The sequence below is a fragment of the Scophthalmus maximus genome, chromosome 7 (genome assembly GCF_022379125.1).
Source record: "Scophthalmus maximus strain ysfricsl-2021 chromosome 7, ASM2237912v1, whole genome shotgun sequence".
Classification (NCBI taxonomy): Eukaryota; Metazoa; Chordata; class Actinopteri; order Pleuronectiformes; family Scophthalmidae; genus Scophthalmus; species Scophthalmus maximus.
In genome coordinates, this window is record NC_061521.1 from 13,922,803 (window position 1) to 13,934,492 (window position 11,690).

General features: G+C 45.8%; 1 long non-coding RNA gene across 1 annotated transcript; it reads left to right on the forward strand.

The window, feature by feature from the left end:
- The first annotated feature begins 3,935 nt into the window (after positions 1-3,935).
- Positions 3,936-8,501, forward strand: LOC118314941. The gene is made up of 4 exons (XR_004794767.2): positions 3,936-5,675; positions 6,165-6,312; positions 7,441-7,802; positions 8,215-8,501. It is a non-coding gene; the product is annotated as an uncharacterized LOC118314941 (long non-coding RNA).
- The last annotated feature ends 3,189 nt before the right edge of the window (positions 8,502-11,690 follow it).

Below are 11,690 nucleotides of genomic sequence, written 5' to 3' on the forward strand. Positions count from 1 at the left end.
AAAAGTTTAATTTATAAGCAATAAAATGCACTTCAACAAACTCGGGAATTTGGCTCGACAGACGCACTTGTGGTCGTCCGCCCGAATGCGATTCCAGTCACTAGTGCTGGCCTGCGGAGCGACACGTGGGTATGCACCCATCTACTTGAGTGTCCTCCTTCTTGGCCACTGTGTTCCTCCGAGGAACATCGTCTGGCAAAGCCATGCGTGCACGAGACAGTCGGTCCAGACTGTTGGTTCCCCGATGGTGGAACGAGCTGCCAAATGTAATCAGAGCAGGGACGTCCCTCTCCGTCTCCATGAACCTCCGAAGACTCATCTCTTCCCCTGAGCGCCTCCTCTCCTCCCGCCTCTAACAAGCCTAACTATCTCTTACCCTGCACCTCCGGTGCTCTTCTCTACCTCATCCCCTCAGTTGGAAATTGCTTTGGATTTAAGCGTCTGCAAAAAGAGTAAACGTCAAATGTAATGGTGTGTCCAGCGGCTTATTGTGGCAAATGATAGCAAACTTTAGATCTACTGTATTTTGCTATGTGACCGCTATTTGCTAGCTCTTCTCTGCCTGTTCTAACTGCTGCAGAAATTCTTTGGTCATGCAAACCGATTGTTGCAGCAGCTGTCCGGGTGGCTGGTCTCAGACGATGGTGGAGGTGAAGATGCTGGATATGGAGGTCCTGAGGTCTGAAACGCCTTTGGAGACGGCTTATGGTAGAGAAATGAACATTCAATTCACGGGCAACAGCTCTGGTGGACATTCCTGCAGTCAGCATGCCAATTGCACGCTCCCTCAAAACTTGCGACATCTGTGGCATTGTGCTGGGTGATAAAAGTACACATTTTTTTAGAGTGGCCTTTTATTGTGGCCAGCCTACGGCACACCTGTGCAATAATCATGCTGTCTAATCAGCATTATGATATGCCACCCCTGTGAGGTGGATGGATTATCTCGGCAAAAGAGAAGTGCTCACTGACACAGATTTAGACAGATTTGTGAACAATATTTGAGAGAAATAAGCCTCTTGTGTACATAGAAAAAGTCTTAGATCTTTGAGTTCAGCTCATGAAAAATGGGGGCAAAAACAAAAGTTTTGTTCAGTGTATATTATAATTTACCATTTTCCCATGGCTATATTTCCAGCATACAACACTGTACATGTTTATGTGCCATGTATCTTTACATATTCCTACATTAATGCATTCTGTCTGGTTTGATGCCACACTGCAGGTTGTTTGCAGTGCCAAAACAATATAATCCAATAGTCTAATCCTCTAGTCAACGTGTATGGCAACATGACAATGCACACTGTACGTTTGCTGTACTGCAGGAAAATAGTCTGAGCGATGTAACATTGCAACTGAAGATGCACAGAACAATAAAACAGTGAAAGCAAAAGCTGATTCTTGCCAGGAGCTAGAAAGCCTAACGGAGGCCCATAGGGGAGGAGGCCTCCTATGGGTCACGTCTCAGAGCTGTGGGGTGTGTCCACAAATGTCAGAAAAAGGATGTTTACAATGTCTGGGGCTCGAGAGGGGGCAGAATTAGGTGAAGGGTAAAATAGCATGGGCGGGCGTGATGCACCTTGGGCTTTCCTGAACGTTAGAGCTTATGGGGACAACACTGGTGATAAGGCATATGCTCGGAGGAGTGGTCCCTCTGTACTCCACTGTCAGCACAAAACGGATTTTAGGGAAGTGGACAGGAAGGAGGCGTGGTAGACGATAGAGCTGCTTGCACAAGGCTAACAACTTCTCTGGCGAACACCATGACGGGCGCTGCCTGCCTCCACTTACGGACGAGCTCACTGCTCACCACTTGAGCAGAGCTGTTCCTGGAAACACGTCCCCTGGGAGAAATGCATTCCATGAATCTCCGGCACGGAGCAGTTAATGGTCTGGGCCTGTTTATATATCTCTATTCTGCCGCTCGGTGAGCACATGCCGGCGTGGGGCATTTCCCAGATTGACCTGGGGGCCCGCACAAGGGTTAAGGGGGAATCCATATGATGCAGTGGGGCTGTAAAACAGCAGCTCTCTTGACCTGCAGGAGGTTTCTCCGACCGCTGACAGCATTTAACAATATGTCAAAACGAACAGAACAGTGGCCCCTTCCTTTGATGGGAGAAGTTTCTCAAACCTCCATGTTTGTGTTTGCAGGGCTGTCGAGGGGGAGAGGCACATAAGCCCTTCCCCTGCAGATCCTTCTCACTGGAGGAGGAGGGTGGTGGCTCCTGTGCTCAGCTGCGTAAACTTCCAGAATCAACTTCTCATAGTCCCCAAGACCCAAACTACCAGATGTGGGAATAACACTCAGAAGTCTTCTTTCCCCCTCCTCTTTCTTGACCTTTAAATCATCATGAGGAAATATCTGAACTGCCCCACATAAACACACTGGAGATGCGAGACGGGAACAGACAGCTAGACAGACAAAAAAACCCCAGCACGGAACTGCTGAACAGCACTTTCGCACTAGGAACCGAAGCCACATGATGCAGTCATTGTTTGTGTGGGACAACGACTGTCAAGACAACACAGTTTTAATAGATGCAAGAGAATGTCAGAATCTGCTGTAAACAAGCCAAATCAATAGTCATTGCTCTTCCTGTTTGATTACCTCTACAGTCCAAGAACTGCCGCGAGTGGGATTACTGGGAATTACGAGCCAAAAATAGTCAATATTTTTGGCGCTTCATCTGAGTCACAGGCTGCTGCGAATGCCACGCTAGATCCACAGAGCGGTCTCCATGACTGGGTCATACAAAAAACACAGAATTACATGAGATGAGAAAAAGCCTAGTTTAAAACCTTTGACCGGCAGTGTCCTGAGCAGGAGACAACGCGTCGGATTGTCCCCCTGGACAATCCTCAGTGATTGTCCAGGGGGTCTCACAGGGCGGCCACAAAAGCCCAAGTCAAAGCAAGTCGACGAGCACGTGTCTAATCCTGCTGATCATAGCAGCATTGTCATTATCTGTAGGCTCTTGCCTGTGACTGTAATTAGAACTGCCTTGGATGATCTGAAACGCAGATGGTGGTGGGAGACTAGGCAAACAGCGGTACGGTAATCGGTTGGGGCTGCTGGGAGCAAACAAATCTTTAAAGACCTGGTGCTGACTGCGGCTAAACACCCAAATCGTTGAGTTGTTAGGACGAGTCAGTCTCTACGGTGGCTTCATCATTCTGGAGACATATTGTCACGAGGAACCTCTTCAGCGATGTAAAAAACATAAATGTGAATGAGGGGTCTGAAATCAAATCCAAGTAGGGGAAATGCAATTGACCAAATAATGCCACTGATGATTGAATCACACCAAAGTGGTTCTCAGACATGAACCCCCGGAAAATGTCCGGAAAATTGGGTCTGGGCGTGTTTTGCAGGCTGATGTTCTCATATGAAGAACGCAGCAGGAGATTGTTCTAGTCAAAATTTCCATAACATTCGGGCGAGGCGTGGCGCCTGGGTAGAGCGCCCACACCCTCGCCTCGAATCTTCCAGAGGTTCACCTGCTGTACTCTCTCATGGGCCCACATTTTCTGACATTTTCTGACATTTTCCGAAAATGTCACCAGGGGGCTGGCAAGAAAAGTTCCAGCCAACGTCCAGCAATGATAAATAAACCGCATCAAGTCACGTCCTCTTGCAGGTCATGACGCCACACTCAGACTTATTCATGCACTTGCTGTGAATCCAGGCATTTTTTTCAAAGCCCCAGAAATGTGGGGGTCACAAAGTTAATCTGAGGTTCTAATACAAGCTCCATTCTGCTCTCATCTTGAACAGTATATACAGTTGTGTCTCTATGTAAGTGAAATCGTTTCCCTTAAAGATGAACTGTTTTCTCACACCCACACAGGAAGTTGGGTTTGACTGAGACCGAGACAGCTCACAACACAGAAACTCCCTGCAGCAAAACACGTCAGGTACGTGTTTTAGGTGCTTTGATGATTCTACGTGTGGCATCTAAAACTTCATAAGAGAAGTTCTTATGAGATCTATATAGGATTCTAACAAAAAACCAGCAGTTCCCTGTTTTTTAGTCCAAACCAAATTCAGGAAACAATCGGTTCTTTACACGTACTATACGCTCAGTTCAGTCTCAACCTTGCATGGAAACAACAGATTTGACTCAAGGGTGATTTAATTTCCACTTAATGGTCTTCATATGGTCTCCATCTGCAGGTTGTGTTTGTTATTGATTCCCAAGCTGCAAGTTCAAATTCTACATCAACATTTACCAGAGGCCCTGAAGGTTTCTCAAAATCAATCATAGTTTTCACGGCTGCTGAGGAAGCTCTTCCCCGCCGTTGGCGACTGTGATACAATGGAAATAAACCTCAGAGAAGTGGTCTGGTGCAAAACTGCAACTTCACCAGCCGGCGTAATTTTAGCACATTTTACAGGATGTTTTATCTGGCGTCGGACAACATGCGTCTTCCAGGGGTGAAGGCCTCAACTCATGTGTTTGTTGATGCAGGTGTGGCGTTGCTGTGCGGGCACAGAATGAAAAGGGATGGAATTAGAAAACGCCGGGGCTTGACACAAGAAACACCCTCATGACTGGGTGAGGCGCAACCCCAGCCTGTCACTTTACAGTGTTATGTAAAGATTTACAATTTGCCATTGCACACATGCACACCCCAGTGTGCTTTGGGGCCGCCTAAGTTTTTTGTTTTTTTTGTACTGTTGCTGACCTACATACAACGCTGCCATGTCAGCCCTCAGAATCAGCCTGCCCCATAGATCCCCTCAGACAGGAGACTCCCAGAGAATCATAGCAACGGACCACCCCTCCCATACCCCTCTCAGGCAGCTATGCAGGCCATGACTGGGGGAAGGGGCTGAGTTAACATATGGCTTATTGTGCTTTGTAGGCTATGGCTTTCAGCTCATCCACAACATTGGCTCTCCCCCTGACACAAAACTGTGCTGGATTGTTGGGTGGAGGGTTTTTTTCTTGCCTTCAACACTGACTCATTGTGTGTTTTGTACATGCACACAAATATATTGTCCTTCAGGTCAGTGACACTGAAGTCCCCTAATGTGCACTTGCAGAACTTATTGTCCTCTGTCACCACGCTTGATAACAGCGTGCGTAACACTCGCGACAGCTGATGGGGCACGATGACCACCATGTTTTATAACCACGTTTGCTGAGGAGGAGAAATGTGTTGCTGGCACAGTTCGTGGCTCCGTTGCGTGTCTAGCGAAATGGCCCCTCCACAGTTTCGGTGACGCAAGGGGAGCTATTAATATCTCAGGGAACGGGATGTTCTCGCCTCAGCATTGGGGTCATTCGAGGATAAACAACACGCGTCCCCCGTAGACGGTGTCGCTACGGCGAGTGGTGCGAAGCTGGGGGAAGTTTTTTGAAGGGAGACCGACGCTGCAGATGCTCCCGTCGCATTTCCTCACACCCGCTCGCGCCGGGGCGCATCCACGCGGTCCGTGCGCAGCGCTGCGGTTGCGCACCACAGCGCACGGACCGCGTGGAGCCTCGCCCACTTGTGAACCCGATGACTCCAGAGCGCGCTCCGGTAGCAGCGGTGAAATCAGCCGCGTGATGCAAGAGTGCTTCTTTGGAAATCGTATGTTTTGAAATTGCACCCCGTCGTTGTTTTCCATTTGAACCCTCTGCTCTCCGCAAACAGGCTCACTACCGTGCGCAAAGTGGAGGCAAGTACGTGGACGCGCGCAAAACATAGACTAAGATTAGAAGACAAGTTGGGGGACATGTCAGAATTTGCACCAAACACTGCGCATGGGGGGATGAGGGCACTTCAGAGAAAGTCGTGGGCGCCCGTTTGGTCTCTTATCACTGATTCACTTTGGTCATTTCACAATATTGTGAATAAGTCACTGTTTCCAGCCTCTGGTGAGATGCATCTCTGCATTTCTCCAAGTTACATCCAATGTTCAATGAATATCTTTGGGGGGTTGGACTGTTGTTCAGGAAAAAAAAAATGGCTATTTGAAGATATCTTGGGCCCTGGGAAATTATCATTTCATTATCATATTTGTTATGGCTGGTGAACGATTCATTGAAAAGTAATCAGATTAACAGAAAACTGATTAATCAGTGATGGAAATAATCAGTTGGATCAACATCAGGGTTGGATCAACATTAACATTCTAACATTGAGTTGTGTTTTTCTGTGTTTCGTTGCAGTGTTCTGTACAGTCGTGGCCCGTTCTTCATGGATGACATGTCACATAAGTGTTTCTGTTTGAGTGACCCTGGAAAAGATGGCCTCATCGCCACTGCATCGGCGCAGCGAGTTAATGCAGCGCCTGCGGACTCGCCACCAAGCTGAATGGTATATTTCTGAGTTAGTTCTCCTCACCAGTGCCTGCGAGGCACATCCCTCCCCCGCCACAGCACTGATCAATGCATTCTGAATAGGGCCACGACTGACCAGCAAATGGGTGCAAAAGCAAAACTGTGTCCGCTTCACTTTGCTCTTTTGAGCTGTATTGTGTGCGGTGGACAAAGCCACCACGCTGTGATGTAAAGGGACAAAGATGGCAGTACATACTCATGGCTCAGCGTTAGCCTGGGGGTCAAGTGAGTGACGTGGAGTTTGAACTCAATGCCACATACATGGTAATCATCACTTTCACGTCATAGGATAGAGCGGTTGAGGAAGGCTCTTCTTGTTTCAGATTGCACAACAGATGATTCAACATGTTCCATCAATGAGAGTTGGGGTAGCGCTCTGTCCTTTGTGGTGGTGTGCTGTGGAGGCAGCACCAAGGCGGGGGAGGCAGGCAGGATTAACATACTGGTGAAAAAGGGCTGCCACTGTTGTGTGGCTGAACGTGTGGACAGCCTAGAGGCACATGCAGAGGGAGGATGACTACCAATTCTAACTCCTTCAACAACAAACACCTCCCAACCTTCCGCGAACTGGTGCAGCAACCCCCCTTTCAGTGTCCACCCTCTTCCTGCAAGGTGCCTCACAGAGCACCTTTGAGTGCTCCTTTGTGCCATCGGCCTTTACAATGATTCCTCATCTTTCTTCCAGTCTCAACTTACCAGTTGTTGTTGTTGAAGGACACCTGCGTGACAGCATCTATACAAACTGCCCTGTGCTGCTCTTGGGGGTTACTCTGAACATCACAAAGTCCACCTTCCAGCACCTCCAAAGATGATTAAGACATTATTTTGTTTGTTTAATGCACGTATGTGTGACAATTTGTGGTTTTACTGGGAGTTGTGTGCCAGATCGCTTCTTGGCTAAGCACAATGACTTGGAGTCTTGCCATCTCCATGAGGTTGCTTGACAAACAGCGGAGACTCCTAGGATTCAATTGCCTGGCCAAGAAAAAGTCGTAACATAACATCAAAATCACACATGCCCTCTTTAGCCATTCATTTGGTATTTTACATGTTTTTGTAGATATATGATGTGTTGATTACTGAACTTTAGTTGTGCATTTTTTAGGTGGATGTTATCAGACATTGAAGTTTGCAGTTCACACATGAAGAAGACAGCAGGAGATTGTCTGAGTCAGACGTGTTCACACCAGCAGGAGCATTTCAGAAACATTCGAGAATCTTCTCGAGATTTTCCTGCCGTATTCTCACATGGGCTCATGTGGACATTTTTCCAAAATTTTACCTGGGGCCTGCAACATTTGCGTTCTATCATCTCCCACACAGAACCTCCAGGAAAGTTCAGGGATATGTCCGGACTTCAGTGCATGTCTGAGAGCAGTTTGTGAAAGATCTAATCCTGAATCCTCTCCTAATAAAACACCAGATTGTATGAGGATAGCATGAAAAAGGAGTACATACGTGTGCCAAGTAATTATTTTGCTTTCACTGTTGTGCTGAATACTCAGTAGTATTTGTTCAGTCTCCTGTTTGCACTATGGGAGTCTTTATGATAAACCCAATAACACTGTAAGTAGAACATCCTGCTAGACAGTAGGCAGGACGCACTGTTACAATAACACATAGTTTGGACTTGTTTACTCGTCTCAGTTACACCTGACTGACTCATTTGACCTTATGTGATTACTGCGTTCTTACATGCTGCATGCAATCTGGTGTACTTTTCCCTTGTCAGCCAAGGGAAAAGTATCTAACACGTGACTTATTGAAACACCAGCTCATGCGGTCTATTGTTACAGAGTTTCAGAAGGTGGGTGTTAGGCTACTGCTGACTTACACGATCCTGTTTACTCTTTAACTGATCCTCTTTGCTTCTTTACAGGTGAAATCCCTGCCTGTTCTGTCATCATTAGTCATGAGGCCCCACTTCTGGTGTGTCACTAAGGATGAGTAAACTTTGTAGAACAAAAACAAAAAGGAGTGACAATATAGTGGGACCTATCTATGGTCCACTGTATGTTCTGTGTCTGTTCTTACAACTCAAAAAACATAATATGCTAGTATTTATCGGAGAATTGGTGTCTCTTATTTACTATTTTATTAGGTTTATTATGCTCCGAGTCAGTAAAACATAAGACACTTGACATTTCCAGAAAGACTGGCTCTGCACTATAACACCCTAAAGTGCTTTAGTACTTTTCCCGTTCTGATAAGAGCTGGCTGATTTTCGGTTAAGGGAAGTCTTGCAGGTTGGCGTCCCCTTTCAACTTGAGCTCTGAGTCAAAGGAAACCCAGTGGGAACTTCCCAGTAAAGGGAATGGTCAGGTTTACAGGAAAAGTTCTGTTTTAAAATAGAAAGAGAGAATTTATTGGCATAAACTTGTCATTGTGTTGTAAAAACTGATGGCACAGTGTAATGGTGATGGGAAAATGGCACCATCCTAATTACAATGGTCCCCTATTAGCCCTGCTTTCACCATTTTATTCTCTTGGTCACCAGGACGCATTCAGGGTTAGAGTTAAGACTCGATTTACAGCATAAAACCCCCACAAAAAAAACCCTTTGCGTTACCAAAACAATTAAGGAAGACAATAGAATTGACAAAAACACCTCAACCCCCCCGAGAGAAAAAGTATTCTATTGATGGAGAAACAATGGAAGGTGATGAAGGAGAGTGATAGAAACTAGAAAAATACATTTTAAAAAGTGAACCTCGGATTGACATTCAATCTGTGGAGAGAGCTCCGAGGCTTGAGAGGCTTCAAACACAACATGCAGTTTGCCTTTTTCCTATTAGATGAGTAAGTAAAGAGACCAGCCTATTTATTACTACTACCAGATGTTTGACTCGTGATAATGTTCAAATTGGAATTTTTACAGTTGTTTTTTGCTTTGGAGCTTCAGTGTACAAACTTCTTTCTTCTCCAAAGTGGCGTTGACAACTTCCTCGGGAGCTCTGAAAAGTAGTACGCTACTGCAGCGCCTTTACGGCAGTGACTGAACAATAACGCCACCTGGAACCACTAGGGGCACTAAAGTTGTCAGTTGCCTCTTTTGAATGAGAAAACATCACGAGAGGGACTTTTTATTTGCACAGAGCCCATCATTAGGTCAAACTTTATTTTGTCCAATACAATTACCAAAGCTATCGTTTTGTATAATGTATTTGCGTATTAGCATGCTATGCTCTCCACTGAACATCACCACCTGCCTCAGAGAAGAGAAAACTCATCTGCCTAAGTGCACTTGTGGTGTTTCATGTTCATTTTATTGTTCCTGATGTTTTTTTTCTCTGCCTTGAGAACCTGGCCCTGACACGACAGGCCAGTCAGATAGTGGTCCGGCTGCCCTGTGCTTAAAGAGGATCTCTCCCATTACAAACAAGAAGTGAGGAGGCCAATCAAATCGCTGTTCCTGCCCGAGAGTTTTATGTCAGTGCCAGTGTGCTGCAGCACTGGGGAGTTGGTGCTGGGATTTGGGAATGTACAAAAGGTCTCTTGAATCATCAGATTGCTGCAGCCACAGAGAGAGAGAGAGAGACTGTTGCATGTTACCTTTAGAGCTGCGACCGATTTTTCTTCACGGTCTCTTCTGGTCTCCGTGTGCGGGTACACCCCGTGGGAATTGATAAACACTTACAGTTTCTACACAGCTCTGGGAAATAACCCTGTGAAAGAGGAACTACACCCTCTTGACGTGCTCTCAGCCATAGAACAGCCATAGCCAAAGCACCACCTGAAATACAAGAACACCACGTTTTTTGTTGTTGTGCTCTGTGGTGAAAGAATATGTAAAATAATACAGCCAGATGGCCTTCTGAATGCCACATCGCCTTGCTCACTCCGAACACTGGGAACTTTCTAGTGCGGGCTTTTGTGCACAGTGCTGAAAGTGTGCATTCATTCTCCCAGGAGAGCATCAGCTGCTGCAGAGAAGCAGGTCTTATACTGTATCAGTGGAGTGTGTGTTTATTCCCTTTCTTTAATGACATTTTTTCTAATCAACTACTTTTGTTAACTGGGCTTCCAGCTGGATAAAGAAGTGATTAAAAAAAAACGGCCGCGCGGCAGACAGGGATCACTGAGAACATTATATACAAAGCAGAGTTGTGTTAAATCATTCCTGAAAATATAGTTTATATGAACAGTGGGGTTAATCTGGGTGCATGAGGTCATCAGGGCCAATCACGTGTGTCCTTGCTGCTAATCAATAGCATCAGCTGGTTTGTTTTTCTGCCAGGACTTTGTAACTGGTGACGCGCTTTTTTCCAGCATGTCTATGTTTGAAAAAATCTAACGTTGAAAATTAATGAAAAATCGCCTGGGATTTAATTCCAAGTTTCTGGAACATTTGTTCAGATGGATCAGCTCTAAAACTACTATGAAATAATTGGCTGTCTAATGATGAGAAAAAAACATTCATATCGCACAGTTTTGTACCTTGAATATTTCCGCCCCACAATGGTGTCACTTGTCTCTCTGCCTGAGGATAAATTGAAGAAGACATTGCCTGTGGTGCCTGGCTGCATTTCAGCTGGCAGAGACCAGAGAGCTGCTCAGAGGAAGGTTTTGAGGTAAATTGCTAGTTCTGCTGAAAGTCAGCTGCCATCTTCAGAAAACAATGTGCAAGCTGTTGGTGTTAAATTTAGCAGAATATTGCGCTTCAAAATGGATCGTGACCGTGACACATATCCACTCCTGAATAGGATTTTTAGAGTTGGCAAGGCCACAACACACATATGATGCAACTTTTACCACTTGTCTTTTTCGACCTGCATGTATACATTGCAAATGACCATGCCCCACATGCAATCACGTAAAAGTAGAGGTTCAGTTAACAGGTTGGACAGGTATTTGAACAACTGTAAAAAAAAAAAGAAGAAAAAAGTAAATTACCAGTAATGTTTACGCCACTGTCCCTGCTTTGACTAGAGTGTAATTAAAAGCCTTTGCGAGGCCGTGAAGAAGAATTGTTTTCCCTGTGGAATCCCAGCAGACTAGGCCAATAATTTGTCCGTCGGACGCAGTTGAGGTCACTGCTGGATCACCGAGGTGTCGTTGGCCAGGGGCCCTGCTCCAAGGTGACACAAAGAACCGGGGGGGTCTTGTTGATGATGAGCTGCAGCCTGGTTTGTAGACCGTGACAACTTCACTTGCCTGAACGTTCCTCTGTGACTTGTGTGCTTTTCTTTATTGTTTCCTCATTTGTGATTGGTCACGTGTATATGTAACAAGTGGGGAAGTCAGTGAGAAAATGGCTTTTTCAAGATGGCAAGATGAAATTGCTCCCAGTTCCATTAACTGACACCCTTAGGTCTGGGCTGTTATTTTGGACTGTTGTTGAGACAAAACAGTTTG